At 41.3% G+C, this 18,590-nt stretch overlaps 1 long non-coding RNA gene across 1 annotated transcript in view; it reads left to right on the top strand.

Annotated features, from left to right (window-relative positions):
* LOC309868769 overlaps positions 1-18,310 on the top strand; it is a 40,524-nt gene extending 22,214 nt beyond the window's left edge. Inside the window, exon 3 of the long non-coding RNA XR_014313836.1 lies at positions 18,191-18,310. This is a non-coding gene — a long non-coding RNA (uncharacterized lncRNA). The remainder of the gene's footprint in view (positions 1-18,190) is intronic.
* Positions 18,311-18,590: the final 280 nt, after the last annotated feature.

The raw sequence follows: 18,590 nt of genomic DNA, 5'->3' as shown, positions 1-18,590 counted from the left end.
TTTGGTGGTCTCCACACAAAAATAAAAACAATGACACAACAAAGCAAACATTTTCAGAACTCAACATTTCCCTCAAGCTGTTCCCGATTTCTTTCTCTTGAATTGCTATGATTAGACCTTATCTTTCCTTCATTATCCAACCTGAAGGAGGCTTCCTTCCTTCCAGCTTTCTCTTTCCACCAAAAGCACACTTTGTAAGGAGACCAATAACCTCCATCAGAATGATTTTTCACACTGTATTTTTTTTTTGATGTCTATTTTCTCCCACTGGTTTGTTCTTTGAGATCGAGAAGACAGTAATGCTGTGTTCTAGCATTCGACAGAGGGCCTAGCATATTGTATCTTCTCAACTCACATTTATAGAATGAACGCACTCTGCCAAATCCAATGGATCCTTTTCCCTGTCACTCTACTGGTTTTCACAGATGCGTTTGCTGCTGCTGACTATCTATCCTTCTCGAAATTCTCTCACACTCTGGATTCTAGGAGGTAGCTTCTCTTTTCGTATTTTCACTTCAACCTGCTCCTGGAAAAAATGGATAAGGTCTTATTCATTCTTGTAATTCATCCCTATTGTCTTCTACCAGGTCATGCTAAATTGAATGGATTAGGATGGGTGAATCACACTGCCTGTGTAAGAATTTTTTGTACTCTGCTTTCATTCCAAGGAAGATATTACCTAAATGGGTTTTTAATTCTCAGAAATCTCAGGTCTCTCCAGTATGTGATAGTTTGAACTCTGCCTTATTCATATCCATGGATCATAAGACACTTGCTGCTAATAAGTATGGAATACTCTTTGCATTTAACCTCAATTTTTTTTTGAAATAAGTAGTCTAAAGAAGGTTTTAATCTAATTTCAACCAAGAAATCTGATTGAAGGTCAAGTATGCCTTATCTCTTTTACAAGAAGAAGTAATAAATGTGCCTAAAGCCACCTACAAAATGAGTGAAATTAAAAGCTAGACTTACTGCCCCAAAGACGATGGGATAGATTGATTATAAAAATTGCCTTAATTCTTTACTGCTTCTTGTATCCTTGCTTTTTGCAATGTGATTTTTCAGAGCTCCCCCAGCCCACCCCTGATTTTGGCTGGCTTTATGACTTGCCTTGGCCAATTAAACGTGGTCCTAAGACTGTGCCAATTTCCAGTTTCAGCCTAGGGCTCAAGAGGTCCGGCGGGCTTCCATTTATTTTTCAAACTCTTCTATCTCCATGGGAACAAAGCTGGGTTGGCCCTTTGGAGAAGGAGAGATCATGTAAGGCAGATGAATCACTTCAGCCAAGATCATCCTAGATTGGCCAGCCAAATGACGAGCTGACCAGCGTGTCAGTGAGTCAGACCAAGACCACCCCAGCTTAGCCCAGCTTAGCAGTACCACCCAGTAGACCCACAGATTTATGAGCTAAATAAATGCTCATCATTGTAAGACACTATGTTGTCTGAAGAGTTAACATATCTAGACAAAGGTAAAGACTGGGTCAAAAATGTTTGATTGGTGTGTCTGAGCGTCTCAAGGATGAAATGACAACTGTCTGACTGAATTAGGTAATTGTCTTGATGGGTAAAAAATAGCTTTATTGAGATGTAATTCATACACCATACAATGCATCTACTTAAATTGTACGGTGGTCCCTGTTCTAAGATTTTCAGTGGCTACCTGAAACTGGATGGTACTGAATCCCTTATATACTCTGTTTTATCCTATATTTAGAATTCTATGATAAAGTTTAATTTATAAATTAGGCACAGTAAGAGATAAACAGCAATGCTACTAATAAAATAGAATAGGGGCGCCTGGGTGGCCCAGTTGGTTAAGCATTCTCCTTCAGCTCAGGTCATAATCTCAGGTTTCTGGGACTGAGCTCTGAGTCAGGCTCCCTGCTCAGCAGAGTCTTCTCCCTCTTCCTCTGTCCCTCCCCTCCCATGCATGCTGTCTCTCTCTCCCTCTGTTTCTCAAATAAATAAATAAAATATTTAAAAGTAATAATAATTATAAAATAGAATAATTATAACAATATACTGTAATAAGTTATGTGAGTGCACTCTGGTGTAGTCTCTCTCTCTCTCTCTCTCTCAGGATATTTTATTGCGCTGTACTTACTCCTCTCCTTCTTGGGATGGTATGAGATGACAAAATGTCTATGTGGTGAGGTGACTTGAGGTGAATATTGTGGACACTGTGACACAGTATTAGGCTACTGGTGACCTGACGATATGGCGGAGGGAGGATCATGTGCTTCAGAACCAAAGTCAGTGTCAGGCAACTGAAGCCACAGAAAGCAGCACTGTGCATAATGGGGGACTACTGTATAATACAAGAGTTTTTAGGGTACAGCTCCTCAAGTAAACCCGATACCCATTAACAGCTATTCCCAACTTCCCATCAGTTGTTCCCCAGCCTAATGCAACCGCTAATCTACTTTCTATCTGTAGAGATTTTTCTGTTAAGGAAATAGCTCATCAATGGAATGATACAATATCTGGTGATTTCTGACTGGCTTCTTTCACTTAGCATAATGCTTTCAAGGTTCATTCATGTCTTAGCATCTGTCAGTACTTCGTTTCTTCTTTATTACCGAATAATACTTCATTCATTATGTGGATATACCACATTTTATTTACCCATGTGTCAGTTAATGGATATTTCAATTGTTTTCACCTTTTGGCTGTTATGATTAATGTTACCATGACCATTTGTGTACATGTCTTTGTATGAACATGTACTTTTATGTCTCCTACATATATATCTAGAAGTGGAATTGTTTGGTCATCTTAAAACTGCAGAATTTTTTGAAGAACTGCCAGACTGTTTTCCACAGTGGCTGCACCATCTTTCACTCCTATCAACAGAGTATGAGGATTCTAATGTCCTTGTATCTTCACCAACATTTGTTATTGTATATTTTATAGATGATAACCATCCTAAATGGTAGAAAGTGGTCTCTTACTGTGGTTTTCATTTGCAATTCCCCAATCATGAAGGATGTTGAGGTATTTTCATGTGTTTATGGTGTCTGTGTGTATCTTCTTCTTCTTTTTTTTTAATTTAAGATTTTATTTATTTATTTGAGAGAGAGAGCATGAAAGGCGAGAAGGTCAGAGGAGAAGCAGACTCCCCATGGAGCTGGACCCTTATGTGGGACTCGATCCTGGGACTCCAGGATCGTGACCTGAGCTGAAGGCAGTCACTTAACCAACTGAGCCACCCAGGCGCCCCTGTATATATCTTCTTTAGGCAAACATCTAATCAGATTCTTAGCCCAACATTCAGCCAAAATTTGGAATCACTGCCTTGGCCCATGCATTCCTAGGTGAGGTTATGTTGAGAAATAAGGGAACTTACTTGGCAATTATAGGTCAATGTCAGGAAAAAGTAAAAGGTTTCAGTTCTTGCACCCTGCACATCTTTTCTACATGTAGAGAGGCTTAATACTTCTTGTCCTTGGATAGCAGCAATGGGCAGAGAATGCACAAAGCTCAGCTGTAACACTTTATTAACTGCTCTAGAAAAACACAGACTCTACTTTCTGTATGTTGTGGCTCCCAAGCCTTAGAGGAATAAACTAACAAGAACTCAAAGGAAAAAAGTACTTACTGTCCCCTGCTACCTTCAACATCAGTTGTCCAAATAGACCTTTGACTGGGAGATATGGAGGGGGTCTGGGGAATCAGGGTATTGAGTAGATTGTGAAGGGAACAAGAATGCTGGGCATGAAGAGCAGTATAATGTCCTTGAGGAGATAAAATCAGGGTATAGGCACAAATTAAGTATTATCAGCTTCCATATTCTACATCCAAATTCTGGGAGGAAAGCTCTGTCAGAGCCCATGTGACCAAAGGACTGGGAAGGACTCCATCCTTGGGGTTGGGCACCAAGACTAGCAAGTGATAAATAGGTTTTTGTTTTGTTTTGTTTTAATTTTCACTTTGCAAAAATTCTTTACAAATTTTGGCAGAGCTAATTATGCAACCAATCCCTTTAAAAGGCTGTAAATTGGTATGCAGGTTATGGTTGTAACTCTGATCAAATAGATAGAAAAAAAGCTTGGAAGACAGTAAACCAATGGATTAATATTCTGTACATTCCATTTTTTCTAAAACAAGCACAAGTCAGATTTTTTTTCCAATGAGTAAATTTCTTTTTTTTTTTTTTGAGATAGGTAATACATTTAGGTTTAAGTGCACAGAATTGAAACCCAGGATGCCTATGTTTATTTTTTTTTAATTTAAATTCAATGAATTAAAATATAGTGTATTATTATTTCATAATTTAATATGAACTATGAACTCTAGTGTTCAATGTTTCTTCAGTTGCATATAACACCCATTCATTCACCCAGTGCTCATTACATCAAGTGCCTAATGCCTGTCACCCAGTTACTCTACACCCTACCTACCTCCCGGGACTCCAGCAACGCTGTTTGTTTTCTATGGTTAAGAATCTCTTATGGTTTGTCTCCTTCTCTGATTTTGTCTTATTTTATTCTCCCCTCCCTTCCCTATGATCTTCTGTCTTCTTTCTTCTTCTTTTTTTTTTTCAAAGATTTTACCTATTTATTTGACAGACAGAGATCACAAGCAGGCAGAGGGAGAGAGGAAGGGAAGCAGGCTCCCTGCTGAGCAGAGGGCCCAATGCGGGGCTTGATCCCAGGACCCTGGGATCATGACCTGAACCGAAGGCAGAGGCCTTAACCCACTGAGCCACCCAGGCGCCCCCTGTCTTCTTTCTTAACTTCCATGTATGAACAAAATCATATAATCATCTTTCTCTGATTTGACTTATTTTGCTTAGCATAATACCCTCTAGTTCCATCTATGTCATTGCAAATGGTAAGACTTCACTTTTTTGATGACTGAGTAATATTCCATTGTAAACATTCCAGCTCTGTTACTTATTAGCTGTGTGGCCTTGGGAAGATTACTACCCTCTACTGTGTCTCAGTTTCATCTTGTCCAAGACAAGCATAATAGTAGGGCATCCTTCATAGAGTTGATGTGAAGATTAAATGAGTTAATGTTTTGAAAGCATTTGTTATGTGTACCTTGCATTTAGTAAACACTATACAAGTATTATTATTATTATTATTAAGGTTTTAGCTTTGTTGATTTTGGGTGGCTCATTCATTCACTTGTTCAAATATTCACCGAGCATTTTCCATTGGCCAAAAACCATAGCAGGCATTACTAGTACAGAGAGAAGAAGGAGGGGCTCCTTGTTTTCAAACTGATGGACTCCCCATTGGAAGACCACCCTCATTTTCCCCCTTCACTTTGGGAGGGGTTCACACAGCTCTAGGCTTGTGACAGGTCTAGAAGCCCCAGAGGGCTGGCATTGTGCCCATTTTCTGAGTACTTCTTTCTTCTATTTCTGTTCCTTGTTGTTTGCTTAAGATAGGAGGTGAATCATGAGAGACTATGGACTCTGAAAAACAATCTGAGGGGTTTGAAGTGGCAGGGGGGTGGGAGGTCGGGGTACCAGGTGGTGGGTATTAGAGAGGGCACGGATTGCATGGAGCACTGGGTGTGGTGAAAAAATAATGATACTGTTATGTTGAAAATAAATAAATTAAAAAAAAAAAAAGATAGGACCTTCCATTTAGTGCTGGCTTATCACAGGTCAGAAACCATGCTGAAAGTTTTACAGATACCATTTGAGACTTACATTTGCCCTTCAGTGTTAATATTCTGATTTCTATTCTATAGGCGAGGAAAACATGTTTCTGAAAGATCAAGTAATTTGGCCAAGGTCATATTGCTACTAACTATGACCCTAATGTGGGCGCTTTTATTCTCCCCTCCCTTTCCCTGCATGAAATTTTTTCTCTCAGGTTCCAGTTAATGTCCACTGGAATAAGCATTTTCATCAACCTCTTCAGCAATAGCTCCAAATGGACTAGCTGTTGGGTTTCACAGGAAACCAGGTTTGGAGAGAAGGGTGCGAACTTTGAGGAAATGTCTGAGTCAGAAGGAAATTTCATCAAATGACACATCAGACTGCAGTCACAGAGATGTAATCAGAATTTCCCACTAACAGAATCAATTCTTGATAAATCAGAGTCTTCATCTTCCAAACCTTCCCCATCCCCAAACCAAAGTAATAAGCGATTCAGATGAAACTCAGTATCCTTCAAGGTCTGAGGCAGAACATTCCTTTTTTTGTAGGAAGTATGGGCTGGGGGTGCTTTTTGAAGAGAGACAGCCCTCTAGAGCCATCTCTAACTTAATTTGCCCCACAGTGGGAGAGAAATGTTATTTCTTCCATGGAAGATTAACCCCAGCTAAGTTAGTTTTCCTAGCCAGCCCACCCATCCCCGGGCTTTGGAAGACTGCTATGTGCTTCTCTAGCTTCCACAGTACAAAGAGTTAATGCCACAACCTAAGTGGGTTTTTATTTTTATTTATTGTTTTATTATTTAAAAAATTAACATATAGTGTATTATTTGTTTCAAGGGTACAGGTCTGTGATTTATCAGTCTTACACAATTCACAATGCTCACCATAGCACATACCCTCTCCAATGTCAATCACCCAGTCACCCCATCCCTCTCAAACCCCTCCACTCCAGCAACCCTCAGTTTGTTTCCTGAAATTAAGAGTCTCTTATGGTTTTCTTCCTCTCTGGTTTCAGATTGTTTCATTTTTCCCTCCCTTCCCCTATGATCCTCTGTCTTGTTTCTTAACTTCCTTGTATCAATGAGATCAAATGATAATTATCCCTCTCTGATTGACCTATTTTGCTTAATGTAATACTCTCTAATTCCATCCATGTCATTGCAAGTGGCAAGATTTGGGGGCTTTTTGATGGCTGCATAATATTCCATTGCATATATCTATTGTATCTTCTTTAGCCATTCATCTGTCAATGGATGGCTAGTCTCTTTCCATAATTTGGCTATTGTGGACATTGCTGCTATAAACATTGGGGTGCACGTGCCCCTTCAGATCACTACATTTGTATCTTTAAGGTAAATACCCAGTAGTGCAATTGCTGGGTCATAAGATAGCTCTATTTTCAACTTTTTGAGGAACCTCCATACTGTTTTCCAGAATGGCTGCACCAGCTGGCATTCCTACCAACAGCATAGGAGGGTTCCCCTTTCTCTGCATCCTCACCAACATTTGTCGTTTCCTGACTTAGTTAATTTTAGCCATTCTGACTGGTGTGAGGTGATATCTCGTTGTGGTTCTGATTTGTATTTCCCTGATGCTGAGTGATGTGGAACGCTTTTTCATGTGTCTGTTAGCCATCTAGATGTCTTCTTTGTAGCAATGTCTGTTCATGTCTTCTGCCCATTTCTTGATTAGACTATTTGTTCTTTGGGTGTTGAGTTTGATAAGTTCTTTATAGATTTTGGATACTAACCCTTTATCTGATATGTCATTTGCAAATATCTTCTCCCATTCTGTCAATTGTCTTTCAGTTTTGTTGACTGTTTCCTTTGCTGTGCAAAACTTTTGATCTTGATGAAGTCCCAATAGTTCACTTTGCCCTTGCTTCCTTTGCTTTTGGCAATGTTTCTAAGAAGTTGCTGTGACTGAGGTCGAAGAGATTGCTGCGTGTGTTCTCCTCAAGGATTTTGATGGATTCATGTCTCACATTGTGGTCTTTCATCCATTCTGAGTCTGTTTTTGTGTGTGGTGTAAGGAAATGGTCCAGTTTCATTTTTCTGTATGTGGCTGTCCAATTTTTTAAGTGGGTTTTTAAATAGAAAACCAATCTTTCTTTTGTTATCTGTTGAATTTAAGTTTGGAGAAGGGGATAAGGAAGAGCTTCTAATTGCCGCTGTGTCTCAGTGCATTCAGTATAAATGTTTAACATCTCCAGAGGTGTTCAACGCCCACCACTATAGATGCTCTATTGTGACTGTTGTTTGCCATGAAAATTGTTTGGAAATGGTAAGGTAACAAACAAAAAAGGACTTTGATTCACATGGTTGATTTCACCTTCTTTCTCTTTGGACCTCTTTATGCATTAATTATTGAGTTCATTTAGTATTGTCTTTCTTCATTTATTCAAATTCTAAAGAGCAGAACCCTTAATTATCTGCATTTCTTGACCTGGACTGAACCCCTAGGAAAATTGAGCCATAGTATGAATTATCTTTTCTTGTCTACCTCTCCTGCACTTGATCCATTCATACCCAGGTTCATTCTTTTGTCGGTTTACCATTTCTGTGGATTTGAAAAGTGGCCTGGAATTAGCTGGTAAAAACTCTAGTTTTAGCTTAATAGCAGGATTTGATTAAAATGATGTTTGTAGTGGATTTTTTTGGTAGTAAGACAGGTCAGGAAGAAGATGCAATTATTTGATTTATACTTAAAGAAAAAAGACTGGGTTCTGCCACTGATGGTGACTGAAAGTTGAAAGTTTCAGACTGAAATCTGAAAACGTAAATATGATGTTTATAAAATCAGTAGTGATCTATGGTTTGGGGTTATGGTAGGTTAATGTTCCAAGGTTTCTGGAGTCCAGCTGTGAGCAGAATGAGGTGGGAAGGGGGAATACCTGCTGAGTCTTGAGTGTTTACCAAACCAATCCCAGGTTTCCAGGTGGAAGGCTAGTATTAGGAAAATGAAGACATTCCTTTTCTCTTGTTCTAATGATGTAACCAAGACCAAACTCATTCTAGCTCTGGGAGCAGTCACTATTTGCTGTTTTATTACCTTTAATAGAGATACATTTGTTTATTATCTCAAATATCTTCTGAAAAAGGATAGACTTGTGGTGCCTACAAGACTGTGTCACTGGCCCAGGGTTCCAGGGCTACTAGCTGGCAGGGAGAGCTGGGTTTGAATCCAGACAATCTAGTAACTGAAAATGTTGAGATTAGAAGGAAAGGTATTTTAACTAGATAACTAATTACCTGCATAAACAGTCATTACTGTAAATATACCAAATAAAATACACTTTCTGGTGTTCTAGATAATACCACAGAGACATTGAACTCCGAGAGCATTTAACTCAATAACTTCATTTCATAGATTAAAAATAAGGCAGAGAGGTGGAGAGAAGTGACCAACCGAAGTCCCCGAACATGTCATCTTCTCAAGATTTCCTTATTATGCTCACCAGTCCACCTCTTCACATGTGCTGTTCCCAGTCCCTGAAGTCCTAGTCCCCACAAACTTCTACTTACTTTTTACATCTCAGGTCAAGCATTAGCTCCTGTGACCCCTCTATGTCTTCCCTCTGACAGAGTGTATACCAGATTAGACCCCCTCTTCTGTTTTTTTTTTTTTTTTTCTCAGAACTATCTAGAGGTAACAAATCCCCCATTTAATTGGCTGATATGGTTTGGTCTCCTCCTCTGACAGATAAGGAAACTGAGATTAGGAGCTGGGTAGGGATTAGTCCCTGAGCACATATTTGGTGAGAAGCAGACTCAGTGTCCTAAAGCTAGTGCATCTCACCAATCCACAGGACTTCTCCATATTTTTGCTGATTTTCATAGCAGTTAGTTAAAGTCTTCTCTCATGGAGTAGCTGTGTGACTTTGGGAAAGATGCTTAATCTCTCTGAGCCTCACGTTCCTCATTGGAAATTGCATGCAATAACATGGTTTATACTAAGGCTTACTGTAAGAATTAATTGAGAAAATCCATATAAAGTGTTTAGTACAGTTGTTGGCCCAGGTATGAGTCTGTCTAATTGCACAACTCCAGGGGCCCCGTTCTCATCATAGCCTCAGATTGTCCTGTTCAATATACTTACTTTTTAATCACTGTTTTTATTTTCAAAGAGATGCTCTGACTCCCATTTTATCTTCTTGCCTCGTTCCCCACACCCCATGTGGGTCTCGTTTTCCGCATGAAGATTAGGAGCCTTGCAGGCTGGTAGAGCTATTTACGACTCTACACCCCTGCGTTCTGGCCAGCAGCCCGGTGAGAACACCAATCAAACCTGTTTCACCCTCAGGTTACTCAACAAAACTGACCCGGGCTTTCTGATCCATGCATATTCCCTATATATCTACCCACTGGAGAAGTAAGTGGAAATTCAGCAACCCTGAACTAATGGAAGGAATGCGATGCCGGCTGACTTTCAAATGTAAAGGGCAATGTCATTTTGGAGAAAGGTCTTTTGTAAGGTCGTCCTTTCATTCAGAACAGCACTCAGATCCAATCATCTAGAAAGACAATAGAGAGGGGTTTCGGTGTGAAGGTGGCTATCTTTAGATTTGGAGAGCTACTGGGGACTTGTGCTTTGGGATTAGGCCATCTGATGGACCTGTATCCAAAATGAGACTGGGATGAGGGTGGGGGCTGTGATGATTAGCTGTTAAAACTGGTACGCCTGTAGTCGCAGACTCCATGCGGGCTCCATTGCAACTTCCTACTTCCTGCTTGTGTCATGCGCAACAGACTCCTTTCTCTTAGTCTCAGGATCCTCCTCCAGACTATGGTGATCTTAGCAATACCTATGTCAGAGCATTATTCATTCATTTATAGGAAACTTCGCTGAGCACCCACTATGTGCCTATCCTAGGCATTTGGGTGACATGATTGAACAAAACGATGTGAAGAATCAAATGAGATCATACAAAGCATACACTTTGCTCAGTGCCTGGCACACAGTGAACCCCTCAACAAATGATAGCTGCTTATATCACATTTTCTTATTCACTGAATAGAACCCCCATGAACACTGCTTGTTTTGAAGCCTGTCCCCTGCCCACGGGTGGTATGGAACATCTTTGTAACTTTGATTTTGCGTGATCCGTTGAACTAGCATGGCGGTGAGAGGGAGGGGGAGTCTGGGCACTAAAATGCTGAGCTGAGGGTCACATGCTATCAAAAGCTTCCAAGGGGATGACAGACAGATATCTCCTGAGACACACTTATCTAAATTAGAGATGAAGTTCTCAATGGCAAGCTTATTTCTACCACCTCTTCATATCGTGTTTTCTATATGCTTTTTATAGCCTGTGTATGGGGGAGGGCTGAAATGGGACCAGAAACAGTGTGCAGAAAGGGGTTTTTTCTCATTCCTTTTATCACTCTTGTTCAAAATGCCCATTCTCTAGAGGATAGGCTGGGGAACTAAATTCTAGTTTATCTATATCCAGCATACTTTGCTGAAGACAAGTTTTTCCAGGTCCCCAAGGGCTGTGCTCTTGTGAAGGAAATGCTGGTGCCAGAGATAGGAGGATTAAGCACATCAAACTATCATCTTGGAATTAAAACACAAGCCGATGGATGTTTCATGTACAGGACAACGTGCTAGGGAAGCCCACAACCAGGAAGAAGCAGGCACACAGGGTGAGGAGACTAACCACTTTAGACAGGGAGTCAGGGAAGACTCCTGAGCAGGATTTTTTAAAGCTGAGACCCAAGGACCAAAAAGAAGGAAAAGGAAGAACGAAGGGAGAAGTTACCAGCAGAAAAGATGGCATGTGCAAAGATCCTGAGATGAGGAAGGACTTTGATCCACCGCATTTTCTAGAAACCAAGAGGAAGCCACAGTGAATGGAGCAGGGGACACGAGAGGGTAACAGGAACTGGTATATAGGAGGCAGGCAGGCTGTGGAAAGGAGTCCAAATCTTAGTCCAAGTCAGATGGAAATCTCTGGAAGATTAAAAGAATTGTTTGAATTTAAAAACAATTTTAGATTTAGGGTTGCAAGGATAATACAGAGAGCTCCCTTATACCATTTACACAATCTCTACTGTTGTTGACATGTTCCATCTTCCAAAAACGGTTACATTAATCAGAACCTAGGATTAACACAGGTACCATGCTATTAGCTCCAGATCAATGGAAGCTTCTAAGCAGGAAGGTGACTTAATTTAAGATGACTTACATTTTTAAAATTAGTTTTAGAGGTAGAGTTCAGTGATTCATCAGTGGCATGTAACACCCAGTGCTCATTACATCACATGCCCTCCCTAATGCCCATCACCCAGTTACCCCGTCCCCCAACCATCCCCCCTCCAGCAACCCTCAGTCTGTTTCATATGATTAAGTCTCTTGGGGTTTGGCTCCCTCTCAATTTTCCTGTTATTTTATTTTTTCCTTCTCTTTCCCTATGTTCATCTGTTTTGTTTCTTAAATTCCACACGAGTGAAATCATATGATATTCTTCTTTCTCTGATTGAGTTATTTCATTTAGTATATTTCACTCTAACTCTATCCACATGGTTGCAAATGGCAAGATGTCATTCTTTTTGATGGCTGAGTAATATTCCTGTGTGTGTGTGTGTGTGTGTGTGTGTGTGTGTACCACATCTTCTTTATCCATTCATCTGTTACTGGAGATCTGGGATCTTTCCACAGTTTGGCTATTGTGGACATTGCTGCTATGAACATTGGGGTGCAGGTATTCCTTCAGATCACTGCATTTGTAACCCTAGGGTAAATACCCAGTAGTGCTTTTGCTGGGTCACAGGGTAGCTCTATTTTTAACTTCTTGAGGAACCTCCATGCTGTTTCCTGAGTGGCTGCACCAGCTTGCATCCCCACCAACAGTGTAGGAGGGTTCCGCTTTCTCCACATCCTCGCCAGCATCTGTCATTTCCTGACTTGTTCATTTTAGCCATTCTGACTGGTGTGAGGTGGTGTCTCATTGTGGTTTTGATTTGTATTTCCCTGATGCTTAGTGATGTGGAGGGTTTTTCCTGTGTCTCCTGGTCATTTGGATATAAGCTGACTTATTTTTTAAGGAGGCGACCGGGGCTATGTGTGGGGATGCATCAGAGTGGGATATGGTGGGGAACAGAGGGCCAGTTAGGAAGTCATGGCAGTGAGCTAAATGCAACACGGGGTGGTGTGACGCTGGCAGTGAGGACGGAGAAGAGGATAGGCTTTGGGACTCAGGGTTGGATGGGGTACAAGTCAGGGGTGAAGGAAAGGAAAACAGAAATGCCTCCTAAACCCATGGCCTAAACCCATGGGTGAGATGAGGAAAATTAGCAAAAGTCGGAGAGCTTCGGGGAAAATCAAGGCTTCAGTTTTGCATACATTAAGTGAGAGATGCGTGGAATTTTGTAACATTCTATACAAACATAATTTATCACTATTACCACTGGAAGAGAGCCTCCATTTGAGGCATATTTGGATTGAATACATCTTTCCAACTCTTATGTTTACCCTTTTAACTAGAAGGAAGCAATAATTATTAAATATTATTGAAAAGTAAGGTCCTAGACTAGATCCCCAAATTCAATTAATAGGATGGCTTTTGCCAATGTAAAATATACTTAAGTATGGCAAATATTTAAAGAGATGAACTCTCTAGGTTGTACCCTGAAAAAAAGAAATCAAACAATGATATATCACAGTCCCAGAGGCAAACGCCCAGCCAGACTCTGGACCTGGGGCTCTACTTCCAGTGGGCTGGATACTATGGGACTCAGTTTCCTTGTATGTAAAGCGGAGATGGCAAGACACCATTTGGGGCTAGTGCGCTGATTCTGTGATTTGACGTTCATAACGTGCCTGGTACGGTACTTGGCCTATAAATGTTAGTTCCTTTTCTCTCCTTCTAAATAGATCACCTCGTTTCACAGAACAATCTCCTGCATTTGAGGAACATTTTTTGATTATCAAAGTGCCTACTGCAGTCTCAAAGCCGGGACTCATTTTCTCAGAAATCAGAAGAAAATGAAAGGTTTTTTTTTTTTTTTTTCCTCTTCAAAGTACAAAAACTAGAGGATAGTTAATTAAATGATCTGAGTTGACTTAATTTAGTACAGAATGAAGGACTCTCAGCACGGGCTGATACCGTTGACATCTCATTAACCCGCATGGTCTCAGGGTGTAATGACCCCAGCACTTCACCACCCAGTCATCTGAGTGTCCTTGCTGCTCTTTTGTCGTCAACTCGCTCCCTGTTTCTTGAATCATCAGTGGCTTCTCACCCACTTTGGGCAGAACTCTGTGCAGGGACCATTCGTGCTCCCCACTCAGCATTTACTCCATGGCCAAGTCTTCATTCCCCCTCAGCTGCCTTCTTCCTGCCCCACACCCTTCTCTGCCCTTCCTCCTGGACCCTCAAAGCTGTGCAGGTCAGTCTTGCTGCACATCTCATCTTCTCCTTGCCTTAGTTGATGTTTGCTAAGCTCCTTTTCTCTCTGGAGCATGCCTTGCCACTCTTACCCTTGCTCCAAGCACTTATTAGTCCTCTTAATTTGGCTGAGGCCATTTTAATCAGAGTTTCCTCAACCATCTGGTTCCCATTACTCATTCATTGACTCACCGTCCATTCAGTCATTCTTTCAATCACTCAATTATTCGCTCATCTGCCTCCCTCCCTTCATCCTATCTTTCCCTCTCATGTCCTGTAGGAGGCAAGCAGAGTCTTTAAAGTAATGATTATTGAGACCGACAGGCAGATGGTTTGTGAATGGCATTTCTGGGTTGAGTATGATTATCCACTGAATATTTGTGTTCTGCCCGCATTCATATGTTGAAACCCTACCTCCCCATGTGATGATATTAGGAAGGGGACCTTGGAGAGGTAATTAGGAGGAGATGAGGTCAAGAGGGTAGAGCCCCCATGAATGAGATTAGTGCCCTTACTTGAGTCACTAGAGAGTCTGCTTCTCCCTACTCTCTGCCATGTGAGGATATAAGAAGTTAGTGTCTGCTGACCCGGAAGAGGTTCCCAGAACCTGACCATGCCAGCACACTGACCTTGGGCTTCCACTCATAGAACAGTGAAAAATAAATGTCTGTTATTGATAAGTCATCCAGCTTATGCTGGTTTGTTCCAGCAGCCCAAACTGATCGAGACAGACCCCAGCAACAGTTCCCCAAGGGCTGAGGTCCATCCGTTCTGCAGTTGCCCTCTTCCCACACCCTACCCAACAAAGACAATCAGCCTCGAGAATGGAAGGGATTGGGTTCTAGTAATGGTGCCTCAGAAATTACCTCGTTCCATCTCAGATGAAGAAACGGAGGCCCGAAGGGTGAGCTGGCTCCTTGTCAGGGGTGATGCGATGCAATGTGAGGTCCCTGATTTATGGAGTCAGGCAGATAGGTGCTAAATCTTTGTTCCGCCAGCTGCAAGCTGTGTGTCCTTGGGCAAGGGACGTCTCCTCTCTGAGCCTTTTGTTTTCATTTAAAAATGGGATTATGGCATCTACCTTGCAGGGTTGTTGTGATGATTCAGTAGAGTACATGTAAAGAGCCTTGCTCATCCCCTTAAAACAGTAGTTGCTCAATAAATGGTGGCTATCATTAGCTGAGACCCAAACCCAAGAACCTAAATTCTTAGTACTGCCCTTTTTTGTGATCCATACTCACTAAGCCCCCTTTCCTGTGAAGCTTTCTTGTGCCTCTCCTTCAGAGTGAATCTCACCTTTCGCTTTGGCTCATAGGATTTTTCTTTTGCCATGTTTGGGACAGTCATTTCCTTCTGCCTTGGATCCCGAGTATTTGCTACCTCTCTAGCTCCTCCCCTGGGTCACATAGCTTGAGGACCCACTGGGGTCTCCTGCTTTTGGGGTCTCTTAGTGTAGTAGTTTTCAAACTCTTAAGACAATTAAAAATCACCAGGGAGGGGCACCTGGGTGGCTGAGTCATTAAGCATCTGCCTTCGCCTCTGGTCATGATCCCAGGGTCCTGGGATCAAGACCTACATTTGGCTCCCTGCTCGGTGGGAAGCTGGCTTCTCCCTCTCCAACTCCCTCTGCTTGTGTTCCCTCTTGCTGTGTCCCTTTCTGCCAAATAAATAAATAAAATCTTTAAAAAAAGAATTACCAGGGAGCTTGTCAAAAATGCAAAAGACTCAGTCCTCTCTCCAAAGGTTCAGATTCAACAGGGCTGGTCTATGAATATAGATTTTTTACCCCTCTATCTGCCTGATTCTAATGTAGGTGGATTATAGTGCTCTGGCAATTACAGCATATCTACCTGTTCTAGTGGCTTGCATGTAGTAAGTGCTGCAGAAACCTTCATTAAGTGAGTTAAAACAATATGCACCCTATCGATGGTTTATGCTACATAACAAGACACCTCTAAACAGCAATTTGCAATTTCTCATTAATTCCGTGGGCTGGTGGTCTTGATGTTCTGCTGGGCTCATCTGGGTGCCTCCTGTGGTTGCATTCAGCTGGAGGGTCAGCTGGGGCTCAGCCAGTTGGGCCAGCTGAACTTCTCTCCACAGGGCATCTTGCATCTTCAAGGAGGCTAAACCAAGCTTCCGCACATGGTGGCAGTAGCATTCAGGAGGCTTGGCGGGCTCTGCTCAAGCATCTGTCAAGTCTCTGCGTGTGTTACAATTGTTGACATCTCATTGGCTAAAGCAAGTCACATGGCCAGCATCCATAGGGGAGGGACCACACTTAAGTGTGGCTAATGGAAAGCATGATTGATTGACAGGTAGGGCCACAAGATAAAACACAGGACAGCCCTTGGTGAATTTCAGATAAGTAAAGAATAATTTTTTTTGGTATTAGTATGTTCTATGCAATGCTGGGGGTGTATTTACGCTGAAAAAAGTTTTTTTTTTTTTTAATTTATCTGGGATGCCTGGGTGGCTCAGTTGGTTAAACAGCTGCCTTCAGCTCAGGTCATGATCCCAGCATCCTGGAATTGAGTCCCACATCTGGCTCCTTGCTCCGCAGGGAGCCTGCTTCTCCCTCTGACTCTGCCTGCCACTCTGTCTGCCTGTGCTTGATCTCCCTCTCTCTCTCTCTGTCAAATAAATAAATAAAATCTTAAAAAAAATTTATCTGAAATTCAAATTTAACTGGTCATCCAGTATTTTTGTTTGCTGTATCTGGCATTGCTATATTGGAAACCATTAATGTAATAATCTACAACCTCGCTGTTGTGTTTTCTTAATTTTTACTATGGAGTTGCCGCTTTGGGCTTCTCTGCCTCAGACTGTTTCAAAAGTGGATGCTTCCTCCTTTGCTGCTCCCAAGAGCTAAGAGCTACATAGAGTATTCTGAGTTCTCCTACCCCATGTTTTCTAGATTTTTCGAGGAGCAATCTCTTCTTCACTCTTTTCTTCTCATGTGGTATCTCAATTCTTGAGTACCTTCTCTTCAGATCAGAGTTGCTTCTGGAGTCAAGCATTTTCTCCATTTTTCCTAAAGCAGTCCCGCCCCACGCCCTTCCACCCCCCACCAGACTTTGTTCTAGACACAGTCTCTTCATCTTTACATCACGGGTTCCCTCAGCAGTCTGGGGAAGCCTATGAGCCCCTTCTCAGTGTCATGTTTTTAAATGCATCAAATAAAACACAAAGGAGCATCCGGGGGTTATACTGAAATTCAGTTTATCAAACTATTGATAAAACAAAAGCAACAAGAGCTGTGATATAGTACTGTATGTACTTCTTTATTAACACAAGGAATCATAGGATCTAGAGGCAGGTCTCCTTTGAAGTAGTTGGTGAGGATAAATCAGTGACATTGAAGTTCAATTGTCAAAACATTGATAAGACAAAAGCAACAAGAATTGTGATATAATCATGTGTGTACTTCTTTGCTAGCACATGAAAGAATAGGATCTAGAGGCAGGTCTCCTTTGAAGTAGTGGATGAGGATAAACAATATTTCAAGATCCCTGCAACAACTGTAATATGATACAGAAAAATTGTGATTCTCTTGGTCACAGAATCAAAGGTACTGAAATTAAAGATGATTTTTTTTCTTTTTTTTTTGGCCATTTGACCTCATCGACCCCTTAGTTCTATCCCTGGCTCCCCAAGAGGCCCCAGTGAAGACTGTGCATCTTGAACAACACGCATAGAACCCCTTCTTGTTCTCTTCTACCTCTGATGGCACAAGCAGCTCATTTCACTTTGAAACTACAACTGATGAGCCACAGTTAAAAGCATTGGGAAGCAATTATAACTTAAGTTAAATATTAAGACCTTTCATGGAGGATATTAGGAGAAGGAAAGGAAAAGTGAATTGAGGGAAATTGGAGGGGGAGATGAACCATGAGAGACTGTGGATTCTGAGAAATAAACAGGATTTTGGAAGGGAGGGGGTTGGGGAGATGGGTGAGCCTGGTGGTGAGTATTATGGAGGGCACATATTGCATGGATCACTGGGTGTGGTGCATAAGCAATGAATCTTGGAACACTGAAAAAATAAAAATAAATTTAAAAAATAAAACAGTGAAAAATATTAAAATATAAAGATCTATATAAAATATATAAAAATATAAAGAGCTATATAAAAATATTAAGATCTTTCTTTCTTTCTCTTTAAACCAATGGGAACTTTCAGGTGTTAGCCAAAAGATGGAGTTGAGTCCTTGCTGGGAGACTGGGGTTTTCAAGATGAAGCCCTCAAACCTGGTGATTCACAGACCTGGGGATAAAAATATATGTTTATAAGAGCCATTAAAAAAAATTAATTCAAACAATGACCTGTGATTTTGGCTTATAATTACTGTTTAAACTAAATTGTTCTTTTGCCTGATGTGGTTATTGCTTATCACATAGTTATTTGCCCAACATCATTTCCTCAGTAAGTGCTTCCCTTTCTCTGTGCAGATGATGTCACTGATCGAATGTCCTTCCAGAAGGCCTGATTGATTTGGGCTCTTCTAGCCTTATCTATTCAGGTGACGGGTTTCCCTTGGCTTCCAGACACCACCCTCTCCTGCTCTCACTCCTGTCTTGCT

This window comes from Mustela nivalis (genome assembly GCF_964662115.1).
Source record: "Mustela nivalis genome assembly, chromosome: 7".
Taxonomy (NCBI): Eukaryota; Metazoa; Chordata; class Mammalia; order Carnivora; family Mustelidae; genus Mustela; species Mustela nivalis.
Note: the sequence above shows the minus strand (reverse complement) of the source record. Positions and strands in the feature narration are given on the sequence as shown.